This window comes from Pocillopora damicornis, chromosome 1 (genome assembly GCF_964200805.1).
Source record: "Pocillopora damicornis chromosome 1, jaPocDami1.2, whole genome shotgun sequence".
Classification (NCBI taxonomy): Eukaryota; Metazoa; Cnidaria; class Anthozoa; order Scleractinia; family Pocilloporidae; genus Pocillopora; species Pocillopora damicornis.
The window spans coordinates 17,861,450-17,873,351 of NC_142670.1; the positions used below are offsets into that span (position 1 = coordinate 17,861,450).

At 39.7% G+C, this 11,902-nt stretch overlaps 1 long non-coding RNA gene across 1 annotated transcript in view; it reads right to left on the bottom strand.

The window, feature by feature from the left end:
• LOC149052444 (uncharacterized) overlaps window positions 1-613 on the bottom strand; it is a 1,514-nt gene extending 901 nt beyond the window's left edge. The window contains exons 1-2 of the long non-coding RNA XR_016184096.1: window positions 567-613; window positions 296-340 (exon numbers count right to left, since the gene is read on the bottom strand). This is a non-coding gene — a long non-coding RNA (uncharacterized LOC149052444). The remainder of the gene's footprint in view (window positions 1-295; window positions 341-566) is intronic.
• Between the last annotated feature and the right edge of the window lie 11,289 nt (window positions 614-11,902).

Here is an 11,902-nt window from a genome sequence, read left to right on the forward strand (position 1 = left end):
TCAAACTCATTGAAATTAAGTTGACTTCATAATTCATATTTTAGCTAAAGAAATGTGCAATATCTCTTTACAAGATGAAAAGGGAATGCCATTTATGAATTTTAAAATAGTAAATGCCAAAAACAAAAAGATGGAATTAAAAAAACTGCTAGAATATAGCATATCTATTCACTGAGGTTTTAATCATTAGCTGTCACACAGAGATATAAAATAGGGTTTCTGAAAAAAACCAGAGCAATAAAACTAAAGATTCAGGAGAAGCATATGATTTTAACTTGTTTACTGATGTTCTCACCTGAATTCCATCTGGAATGAGAACTCTGCAAGACTTCTGTTTTATCTTGAATTCAAACATAAAATTCAATTATATGTAGGCAGGTTAGGGAGGAAATAAAAGGATGGATACATGTTACACAAAAAGAAACCCCTTACAATAAAATAAAGCAGAAGCATATTGTATACATGTCTATGCTTCTGAATACAGCTATAATAAGTATTTTTTAAGTAATTATCTACATATGTTAACCGAGTGCACTATATGGTCATAAAAGCAATTTTATTCTAACCTTCCTACTTGAAGGGTGCCTTGTGTATCAAATATATCAATTTCAGTGTGGTGTCTTTGACGTATTGACTGTACAACTCCGTTTTGTAACAACAACGTAATCTTTATTGTGTTTTATATCCTCTTACCACATGCTCTCTCTGCTACTATATCCCATAATAATAATGAACATACGGGACACTACATCTCCCCCTAAGTTATTAAAAAAAACAACCAAGTAATAAAGTACTCGAAAAGAAAGTTCAGAGTCTCTTATTTTCTTCTGAATAATTTTAAACTAGGCGCGTACATAATCTTGCATCCAGGAGGGCGCTCGCTTGGCACGCACAGGGCGCGAAGCAACTGAAGGTAAGGGGCTAGATACGGCTTCAGATGTATCTGTTGCTGATTGACTAGAACTGAGATTTGGCTCATCCTGTCGGGGTTGCGCTGGTTGCTCGGCTAGGCATGGCTGTGGATCTATTTCTGCTTTTTTAACAGTCCCAGGATCCATAAACTTTTTCGTATGAGCAATGTTGCGCATCTTATTGTTCCCGTTTGTGTCTTGTAAAATGACGGCATTTCCATCTTTACGAGTGACAATGTAAGGTTCTGGCTCATAGTTTGGTGAGAGCTTGTTTTCACGTGTCTGCTTTAACAGTACCTTGTCACCCTCCTCAATATTGCTGTGTTTGGCTCCTCGTGTTCTGTCTGCATACTCTTTCTGGCTGAGTTTTGCACGAGTGTCTCTCTCTCTCAACAACTGTTGCCAATATGCTTCAGTTGCACGGTCTTTGGAGAATTCGACTCGTGGAAGTTTGTCACGCAGTTTCCTCCCCATCAGTAGTTCTGCAGGTGATAATCCAGTAACAGTGTGTGGGGTAACTCTATATTGGAAGAGGAAGTTCTCAAGAGCCTTTTTCCAATCCTTTCCTTCGACGCGTGCAATTCGCACTATCTTCAAAATTGTTTCATTTGCGCGTTCTACCTCTCCGTTGCTCTGTGGCCAATAGGGTATGCCCTTCTTGTGGTCTATTCCCAGGTATTCTAGGAAGCCCTCAAATTCCTTTGACGCAAATGGTGGTCCGTTGTCACTGCGCAGAGTTTCTGGTAGTCCATGTGTTCTGAAAATAGCTTCCATGCTTTTTATCACATGTCGGGCATCTGTCTTCTTTAGGAGAATAGCCTCCAGCCAACGAGAATAATAGTCGACAGCAACTAAAAGGTGTTCACCGTTTGAGATTTCAAGAAGGTCCACTGAGATCTCCTGCCAGGGTCCATCAGGTAGACTGCTTGACCTCACAGGCTCTGGTTTTGATCTTGGTCCCACAAGTTGACAGGGGTGGCATGAACGTATGGCATCCTCCACCTGTTTGTCCATTTGTGGCCACCACACTTTTTCCCGCAACCTGGCTTTAGTACGGACCATGCCCTGATGACCTTCGTGTGCCAACATGATGGTTTGTTTCCACAGGCTCTGAGGCATTACAATGCGAGTCCCTCTCATCACTACTTGTCCTACTACCCACAGTTCTTCCTTAACTGCTTTGTAGGTGGTGCCTGACAATTGGGTCCAGTCACCAGTGATCACAGCTTTGTGCACTATCCGTAAAGTTGGATCATTTGCTGTGGCAGTCTCAACTTGCTTCGGCAACAAAGCGGCTGGTATTGCTGCACTTGCCACGTTGTATGCAAAATCTTCCGTCTTTCTGGTGTCGTCATCTTGAGTTGAGCCAATAGGCAGGCGGCTGAGGACGTCTGCCGGATAATCTTTGCCTGGTATGTGCGTCAGCGTGTATTGAAATTGCTGCAAGTATAGGAGCCACCTTTCTATCCGGGCGGATGGAGGCTTCGACTTTGTACCGAGTACTGTGACTAGCGGCTTATGGTCAGTGCGGACTTCGAATTTAATTCCATACAGGTACAGGTAAAACTTCTCGCAAGCCCATCTGACAGCTAGAGCTTCTCTTTCGAACTGGGAGTACCTTGTTTCAACGTTGCTAAGCTTTCGGTTAGCGTAATATATTGGCCTGTAGGTCCCGTCTCGTTGTTTTTGCTCCAGAACTGCTCCAACTCCAACAGGAGAAGCATCAGTTGTGAGCCGTGTTGTGGCACCTTGCCTGTGGTAGGCCATCACTGGTGTTCTGGTTAGCAGGCCCTTGATTTCTTGAAAGGCTTTTTTTTCTTTTGGACCCCAGTGCCACTTAACATCTTTGCCGGTTAGGTCCCACAATGGACTTGATATGGTTGCAAAGTTTGTCATGAACTTCGCACAAAACTGAACTGAACCGAGAAAGCTTCTTACTTCAGACTGGTTTTGGGGCGTTGGTGCTTTAACGATAGCTTCCACTCGTTCACTGGAGACTTTTAATCCCTCGCCAGAGAGTACATCACCCATGTAAACCATGCTGCTAACACCAATTTCACATTTGTCATAATTCAAGGTGAGGTTTGATTCTTCCAGTTTACGCATGACCCTGTCTAAATTCTCATCATGTTCTTTGTCGTCTGCCCCTACGACTCGCAGGTCATCATGGAGATTGTAGGCACCCGGGCAGCATTTAATTACTTGCCACACGATCTGCTGGAATTTTTCTGTGGCCATGTTCACGCCAAAAAGCAGGCGTTTGTACCTGTATAAACCATCAGGCGCAGCAAATGTTGTGATATCCCGAGAGTCTGGATGTAGCTCAATTTGGTGGAAGGCCATATTTAGATCTAGCTTTGAGAAAACTTTGGCATAGGAGACTTCTTGGAGTGTCTCTTCAACTGTTGGTACTGGGTGCTTCTCCCGTACGATGGCCTGATTTGCTTGCCTCATATCAAGACATATCCTGATGTCACCATTAGGCTTCTCCACCACAACCAAGGGGTTCACCCAGCTGGTTGGTCCCTCCACCTTTTCAATGACATCAAGTTTGAGTAGTTCCTCTAGCTTTTCGGTGACCTTAGCTCTTCTACTAAAAGGGATTCTGCGTAGTGGCTGAGCGACTGGTTGAACACTCTCATCAATGTGGAGTTTTAGCTGATATCCTTTGAGCTTGCCGAGGCCTTGAAATACTTTTGGAAATTTGGACTTCAGAAGGGCTTTTCGGTCAAGACTGTTTGTGAGGCTTTCCATGCTATCAGATTTGACATCACAGCTATTAATGGACACGCCTACCCTTAACACGCCCAGCAATTCGGAGGCCTCGCGACCAAGTAGCGTCGCTGCCTTACCGCACATTACATAAAATTCAGTATACAGGGATTTGTGGGTCTGTGGTACTTGTACGTTAAAAAAGTATTTCCCTTTAAGCTGGAGAGGCTGTACAGAAGCATAAGCATAAACTCTCTTATTGCAGTCCAACAATCTAGCCTTGCCCCCCGATACAAAATTAAACATTTCCTCTGACATTAAATTACAGCTAGCACCAGAGTCTATAACAATGTTTACAAGCTTATCTTCAATCATGAGTTCCATGGTGTTCTCTCCATCCGTGCTCCCGGTGCTGAACACGTAGAAGTCATCACTGTTTACGCGCTCGTCTGCACTCGCGTCTTCGCACACGTTGTGTACATCACGTTGCTCCTTTGAATTTCCTCCTCTTCGTCCACGGCTAGGTTTTGTTCGTGGGTTTCCGCGACCACGACTTGAACTTTGGCTGGGGTCTCGTCCTTTATTCTGCTTGGAGTGGCAGCACACTTCAAAATGACCGATGTGCCCGCACTTTCCGCATTTGTGGTCACGTGAGCGACGGCATTCTTTCGCGAAATGACCCACTTTATCGCACCGCCAACATTTTCCCCCTTGTTTTGGATCACGGGACAAGCTGTTTACGTGGCTTTCGGGAATGAGGATAAGCGCTTCTTTGTCATGATACTGGCTAACGATTTCCATGAGTTTGCTGAGAGGCAGTGTTTCCTCATGGTACAATTTTGACTTGAGATTTTTGTCCTTCAGAAAAGAAATGGCGCGATCTCTCACCTGGTTGTCCCTTTCGCCCTCGTAGTCACAATGTTCTGCTAGTTTCTGCAGGCGAGTAATAAAATTGTTGACGGTTTCACCAGGTAATGGAGTAGCCGCTAAAAATATTTGTCTGGCCATTGGGGCGTTCTTTTTGAGCTTGAAGTGTTCTGAAAGGCAGTCCATAGCTTTTTTGTAATCTTTCGCTTCGCCTCGTGTTGTAGCAGGAATGGAATTATTGAAAACATCTCGGACTTTGGGGCCGGCTAGGTGAAGTAGTAGTGCTCTTTTTTGTGTGGGGTCGCTGATTCCAGAGGCAGTAACATAAAGCTCGAATTCTTCTTTCCAAGTTAACCATCTTTGGGCGAGTGTAGCTGGTTCGCCGACGGCGTCGAACGCAGGTAATCCAGGTAATCCGCTTAAGCATACGGCCATCTGTGCGAGTTTTGTCCACTGTTTGAACTCGTTTCCACTTCAGCAGCCGTACGGCAAGTTGAATATCGTTTATCCTCGTCGCCAAATGTGGTGTCTTTGACGTATTGACTGTACAACTCCGTTTTGTAACAACAACGTAATCTTTATTGTGTTTTATATCCTCTTACCACATGCTCTCTCTGCTACTATATCCCATAATAATAATGAACATACGGGACACTACATCCAGTACCTCCAGAATCACAAGCCGGGCTTTTGGGGCTACAAAATAATAAAATAATCATCGAGTTATGTCAGGCCAATTTATCGAGAGTTAATTAAGTATATTTTTCTACAATCGTATGAAAGTTTAAAATGTGCTTCACTTGTGCTATATATGCGGATTTGTCGTTCTTAATTACTAATAAAATTCCGAGGGTGTGACTCAATTACTCCCAGAGAGAATATCCAAGTAGGCTACAGAAATCGTTCGCGAATTGTAAGCTGTTAAAATGTTGACAAAATTTCCCTAAATTATGGTGCCGGTACGAATCTATCATTCATAATCGCTTATGAAATTCCAAGACTAAACCTCAATGAATTTAACAGAAAATATCCAGGAAGGTTATAGAAACAGACTCTCAAAAGCTGCTCTTGAATTCGATAACTGTAAACAACAATTATTTACGCGAACCACGTGCTTACCAGCGCGCTTGTGAGGTCAAATTGCCAGAACACCGTTTAATTGCACGATCAAAGCTCAGACGCTTCTTGCAAAATGTGAAGACCACCAATTTTAGAGATTAATTCTTCAGTTTCCAGCATAACGAGAAAAATATCGTATCGCAAGCATGTTCATCATAACGCCTCGAGATGTTGAGCGAAGAGAAAGTGGCTCCATGTTTTGTGACACAAACCATTTCCTGAAGTTCGAACGAATCGAGTAGAAAGCATGAAAACATAGCGCTGAAAAGTACGACAACCAAACAATTAAATTCACTCATTCCGCTGTAGAATCATCTTCGTTTTGGCCGTGAGTTTGTTTGCACGACACATTGGCGGTCTGTAATTTGATTCTCAGATGTTTGACGGTTTCTCACATGACAATATCGTCAAAATCAAATAACCGCGTTAGACTTAATATAAACATGAACATCGCTTACTCAATCCCATTTTATTTTAATTTTGGGAAAGGCCATCACTTTGTTCTTAGGGTAAAACAACACATCTTCGGCAAAGCGCAAATTTTTCAAATGAACATAATAAATCCTGCGATAATTAACTGAAGAGAAAAAAAAGTAGAAACTTGCTCTCGCCGTCCGACATCATTTGAAAACTTTCTAGGCAAAACAAAATACGTAAGATAACTTCTTTTCCCATAACACCACGACTGTATTAAACTTTGAAACGAAAGGAAAAGAAAAAACTTGAAGAATACGAGCACTATGCAAGAGTGAGCGTAAGAGTTTTTAGGCGATGAATGCCAGAGTCAATGTTTAAACGAAACGTGATCAGTTGAATTCAAAACTGAAGCTAGTATCAAACGACGATTGGAAAAAAAAAGTTTGAATTTTTTCTGGGTCTTAGCGTAAGAGAAAACCCAGATAGGACACGACTTACCTTCTCTTCTTTCGCGGATCCTTAGCAGTTCGCTTCTCTTTGTTAATGACCTCTTTTCAGTCTGTTTTCAGAAGCGAGTTTGTATTTCCTTCTCGCTTTGCTCTTCGCTAGAAACTCGCCTTTTTACTTATGCCCTTTATTGTTCTCTTTCGTGTTCCTCTCGCCTTAATCTGCCTATTTTGGCGTCCTTTGTAACTTTCTTACGCGATTTTCTGGACTCGCTTTACGCCGTTTACTTGTTGCTTTCTTTGGTCACTCTGTCTCTTTATATCCACCCTATTTTCAATTAAAACCCTCTCTCCACGAACTTGAATTATAACAATTTCCTCCGGTTGACAAAGCTTAAACTCTGCCGGTATTGTTGTCTTACGAGTTGTTTAGAAATTGCAAAATACTGAGAAGTACAGTTCAACTACATCCTGACCAGTTTGATTTCCCGCTCAAAACGCGGGTGGCAAATTTCATCTACTAGCTCACGTGAAGCCCCCGTACAATGCCTAACCGTGTGCCCGCAATACGCTACAATGCAGTTCGACGTTCGAGTATGCGCACTTTATCGTCATCTGACGGTATCTCTTGGCGCACACTGATGGGGAATCCAAGTTACGCACGCAATCGCGCCTGCGCATTACCTTCTCCCTCGCCCCTCCATTAAGTAATGGCTAAGATAGTGCCCGTGGTACAGTTGGCCGCGCATGCTAAAAGTAGCAACTTGTAGGGTCGTACGCTCATACGGTCGTACAACCAAATTTTTTCGGCTCGATGGGTTACTACTATTTCGTATAGTTATGGGGCTACGCTCTGCGAGCTCCGCTATTAGTGTTATTTTGACTTTTCGAATTACTTATATTGTACCAAGAGTAAGGAGGTGAGTTTTAACCATTTTCATTAGGTTAAAGTCATGTGAAAAGTAGGTCATCTCTGCTCATTTAGCGATCAGTAATATAATTGTTTATGTAAACGACTAACGGTGCATGCAACTAGATAAACCGTAAACTGCATGTATGGAACCACACCATACCAACCATACATTTGATCGGGCAATAGATCTAATAAATTCGTTTTACTGCCATTTAAACTGGATCCTTTGAAATTGACAACACTTATGCTACATCACGTCCCACTGAGATTCTGAAATAAAGAGCAGAAAAAAAAGATGGATTTGGGAACATTTTGATATTGCAAACCTCCTTATCACTTACTTTTCCATCTTCAAGAAAACTTTTCAAATAAATGACAAAAATCTAGTTGTTTTTTTTTCCTTTCTTTTTCTTCTTTGTTTTGTTTTATTTCGTTGTTGTTTTTTTTTTATCTGATCTTTAAATAAGGGAGCATTCATGACCAATCACATCGCGCTTACTGCCTGTAAGAGTACTAAAGCGTAATACACATAAATGTAACCAATTATGATACGATTACACAAAATTCATAATTTTTTCAACCAGCATCGATTAAGTCTGTGTCGCAGTGTCGGAGGTGACATGGGGGCATGCCATTTATGTAGTAAACATAATAACCGTCGCAATTTATCACTTAGACGACGCTTTATTTGTAGCAGCAGTCTAAATGCCAGTTGAAGGTGTTTCTTTGAAGCATCATACCAAAAATGGCTTGCCCATCCTCCTACCAGTGTTGAGTGCGAACTTCATTAATGCAGTACAGGGCAACTTCAATACAGAATTTCATCATCATTACCACAAACTCGTATTTTTCTGTGAGAAGAATTTGAAATAATTAAAAATCAAAAACCTGAGATTTGTTTGGGTGTGATAAATAATTAAGACAAGTTTTTCGTTATTTAATAGTAATAGTACTCAGTGGAATCCATACAGACCTAATTGGACGACATGAAGTCTTATCACCAATTTATCACAAAAAATTACAATTTCCGAGAAAAGAAGTAAAGTCAAGTTACGAGAGAAGAAAGGGAAAATTTGCATTTAATGGACTGATACTAACCTCACTACTGTGCTCTACACTATTGCCACTGTTCATGGGAAAATATTCTCCATTTTGAAGAAATGGTGATTGAAACCAAAGTTTTGATTGCTTGATTGGTTTAAACTACGACTTTGGGTGTGATCGGCTCATTAATTTGTCAGATAACAAACTTTCTGATAACAACTTGGCAATCGAATTAGTGGAAAATAGGAGTTTTTTTAACCAATCACAAGCGAAGAAATGATATATATATTTTTATTATGCTCTGAATCGTTCTCTGAGAACTAATATATAAGAAGGAGAAAAAATACAATCAATTAAAGCAAAGAAGCAAACGAATACTTAAGATGCAGCTCTGTTTGTTGTTGAGCCAGCTGAGGTATACTAACGACTTATTCGTTTATCGTTCAGTTTATTCCCGTGTGTGTGAGCATCGGTAGAGCATCGCACCGGTATCGCGGAGGTCACGGGTTCGAATCCCGTTGAAGCCCTGATTTTTTTCAGGCTTCTTCTTTCCAATTGCTTAAATTGGAAAATTTACTGCGATGATCACATTTCCACTTTCATCTACAACCGCAGTACAAATATGAATTATTTCATATAAACTCCACATCATTTCACTGCACGGGAAGATATGAATTCAATAAATTGACCTCGCTCCCAATGTGTGGCTTCATAGCTCAGTTGGTAGAGCATCGCACCGGTATCGCGGAGGTCACGGGTTCGAATCCCGTTGAAGCCCTGATTTTTTTCAGGCTTCTTCTTTCCAATTGCTTAAATTGGAAAATTTACTGCGATGATCACATTTCCACTTTCACATTTCCACTCCCGTGTGTGTGTTGCAAAATCCATTATAATTGTCGAGGTAGGATGCTTTCTTTTCATTGAAAATAGATATGCATACTCTTGGACGGCGAATCCCTCACTTAGCAAAGCGTAATCAGATTAGTTTCTGTTTTAGAGAATTTTTGACATAAGGTACATTCTGCAAGCATCTTAGCGTTCAGATGCTACAGCTTCTCTCTTTATCATACATTTTTATCTCTTTCAAAGAAGTTGTGTATAACCCACTAATCATTAAATTTCTTCTGAATGAGTTAAAGCGAGAGAGATTGGAGACATATTTCCCCGATACAATAAATACGAAATATAACGTTATTGAAATTTAGGTGGGTTTCTTGTTAAGAAAAGAAAATGTTCATATCGAGAAAGTAAGGTACATTGTTAATTTTTAATGACACAAGTCGCCATTACTTTCTCTGACTGGTACGTAAGATCAGTAATGTACATTACATTTTTCATAAGAGAAAAAAAGTGCTTAAACCTTGACTTCCCTTATGGTTCTTAAAGTCAGTACCATGAATCTGGAAAACTCGAAAGGCCCTCTGAAATAAAAATATCATTAAGAACTATTCCATGTTTAAACAGCGTAACAACAGGTATCACCAGTCAAATTTGCTGCGAAAAATGCACCTAAAGCTTTATTATTTTCAAAATAAACTTTCAAAATAACCGACTTTTTTTCTTTTTTTTTTTTTTTTTTACTTATTCTACTTACTATATAATACTTCCTTAGACTGCAATTCTTACCCTACTTTTTACATTTTTTTTTTATCGCTTACACACCTATGTATCTATTAAATTATAATTCAAAATGGGATTCCATTTAGCCTCTAGCATCTTCCTATCATTAAACTTAGCCGCAATGTGACATTCAGTTTCATATTTTCTTTTAACTAGTTCCTTATACGAAGGGAAAAAAGGAAGACTATTATTCCTACGGCAATTCCATAAATGTAGCTCACCTAAAACGATTAAGTAATTAAATAAAGAACAATTAGTATCTGTGACACCAATTAAAATAGTCTTTAACTCAAGTTTCCTTTGTTCTTTGGCTATAGCGATCCAATAAGATTCAAATTCTTCCCAAAATGCATGTGAGTAAACAGAGTAAAAGAATAAGTGATCAATTGTTTCCGCACTAGTATTGCAAAAAGTGCAAAGATCGCTTTGTATTAAACCTATCTTAGCTAAGCGGGAATTTGTGAATAAAATGTCATTTAGTATTTTAAATTGAAAGCATTGCACATATGTCTCGCAGATACAGGACCTTATTAATGAGAAGGCCTTTTTCGTTTCCACATCATCAATAGAAAATTTAGATTTCAACTTTGTGAAGCCTCTGGACTCTGTCGCCTTACTGGATATAAGCAAACCGTAGAAATCCCTAGACTTGCTAAGTGCTGGATCAAAGATTTTATCACCGATTTTAAATTGCAGTGATCTGACATGATCTTTCTTAATTTCGTGGCATCGAATTCTTAGATGACTTGGTACTGCGCAACGAACACCAGTCCAGGTCAGAAAGTTGGAATCTTTTAAACCATTACGTTTTGCAAGGTTAAAGGACTCTGTGTTACTCAAATCACATTTTAAGTCGCTTAAAAGAATAATATTTGCGCTATTATATTTATAATAGAATAAAGGTTTGCCGTTTACTCTAATGTTATGATTGTTCCAGATGATTGTTTCACGTAGACTTACAAGATCAAATCTAGAACGAAAATCTGACCACCAGTGTAACATCTCCTTATAAAATATTGGGGAAATGTTATAGTCATTAATATTATAATCACAATGAAGAAAAAATTCTCCACCAAAAGGTTTTAGTAAATGTAATAGATACGCTTTCCAGGGATAAAAGATATCGCTTAGAAATCTTCCAATCCATGAAAGTCGGAGTGACATAATTGACGTTGTAAAATCAGTTACCTTTAGGCCACCAAATTCAACATCATTTATTACTGCTGTCCTGGCGATTTTATCAGGACCCTTCCAAAGAAAATTATATATAATTGATTGAAGGGCCTTTGTGAACTCCAAAGGAGAAGGAAGAATTGACGAGATGTATAAAACTTTAGGAAGTAGTAAACTCTTAATAATTGTAACTTTACCAAACAGAGAGAGGCCTCTCCAACTCCACAAGCATATCTGAGATTTAATTCCTTTGAGCTTATCGTAGAAATTCTTTTGCACTGATTCTTCGTTTTTGTAACTAAAGTGAACCCCTAAAGCTTTTACAGTTTTACGCCATTTCAATGCTAGAGGTGTTTCGATGTTATTACGGGAAGAGCCAATCCACATTGCTTCGGTTTTTGTATAATTCACCTTTAGGCCAGAACATTTTTGGAATTGATCAAGTAACTTAAAAAGGTATTGAGCAGATCTGATATCCGACACAAAAGCTGTTAAATCATCTGCATACTGTACCATTTTGAATTCTTTTTCATCTATTTTGATTCCATCTATTTCTGAACATGAGCGAATAGCGACTGCTAGTAGTTCCATAGCAATGATAAACAAATAAGGAGAAAGGGGGTCTCCCTGCCTTACACCTCGATTTATTTCAAAGCTAGCTGAGAGCGTTCCATTGTTGA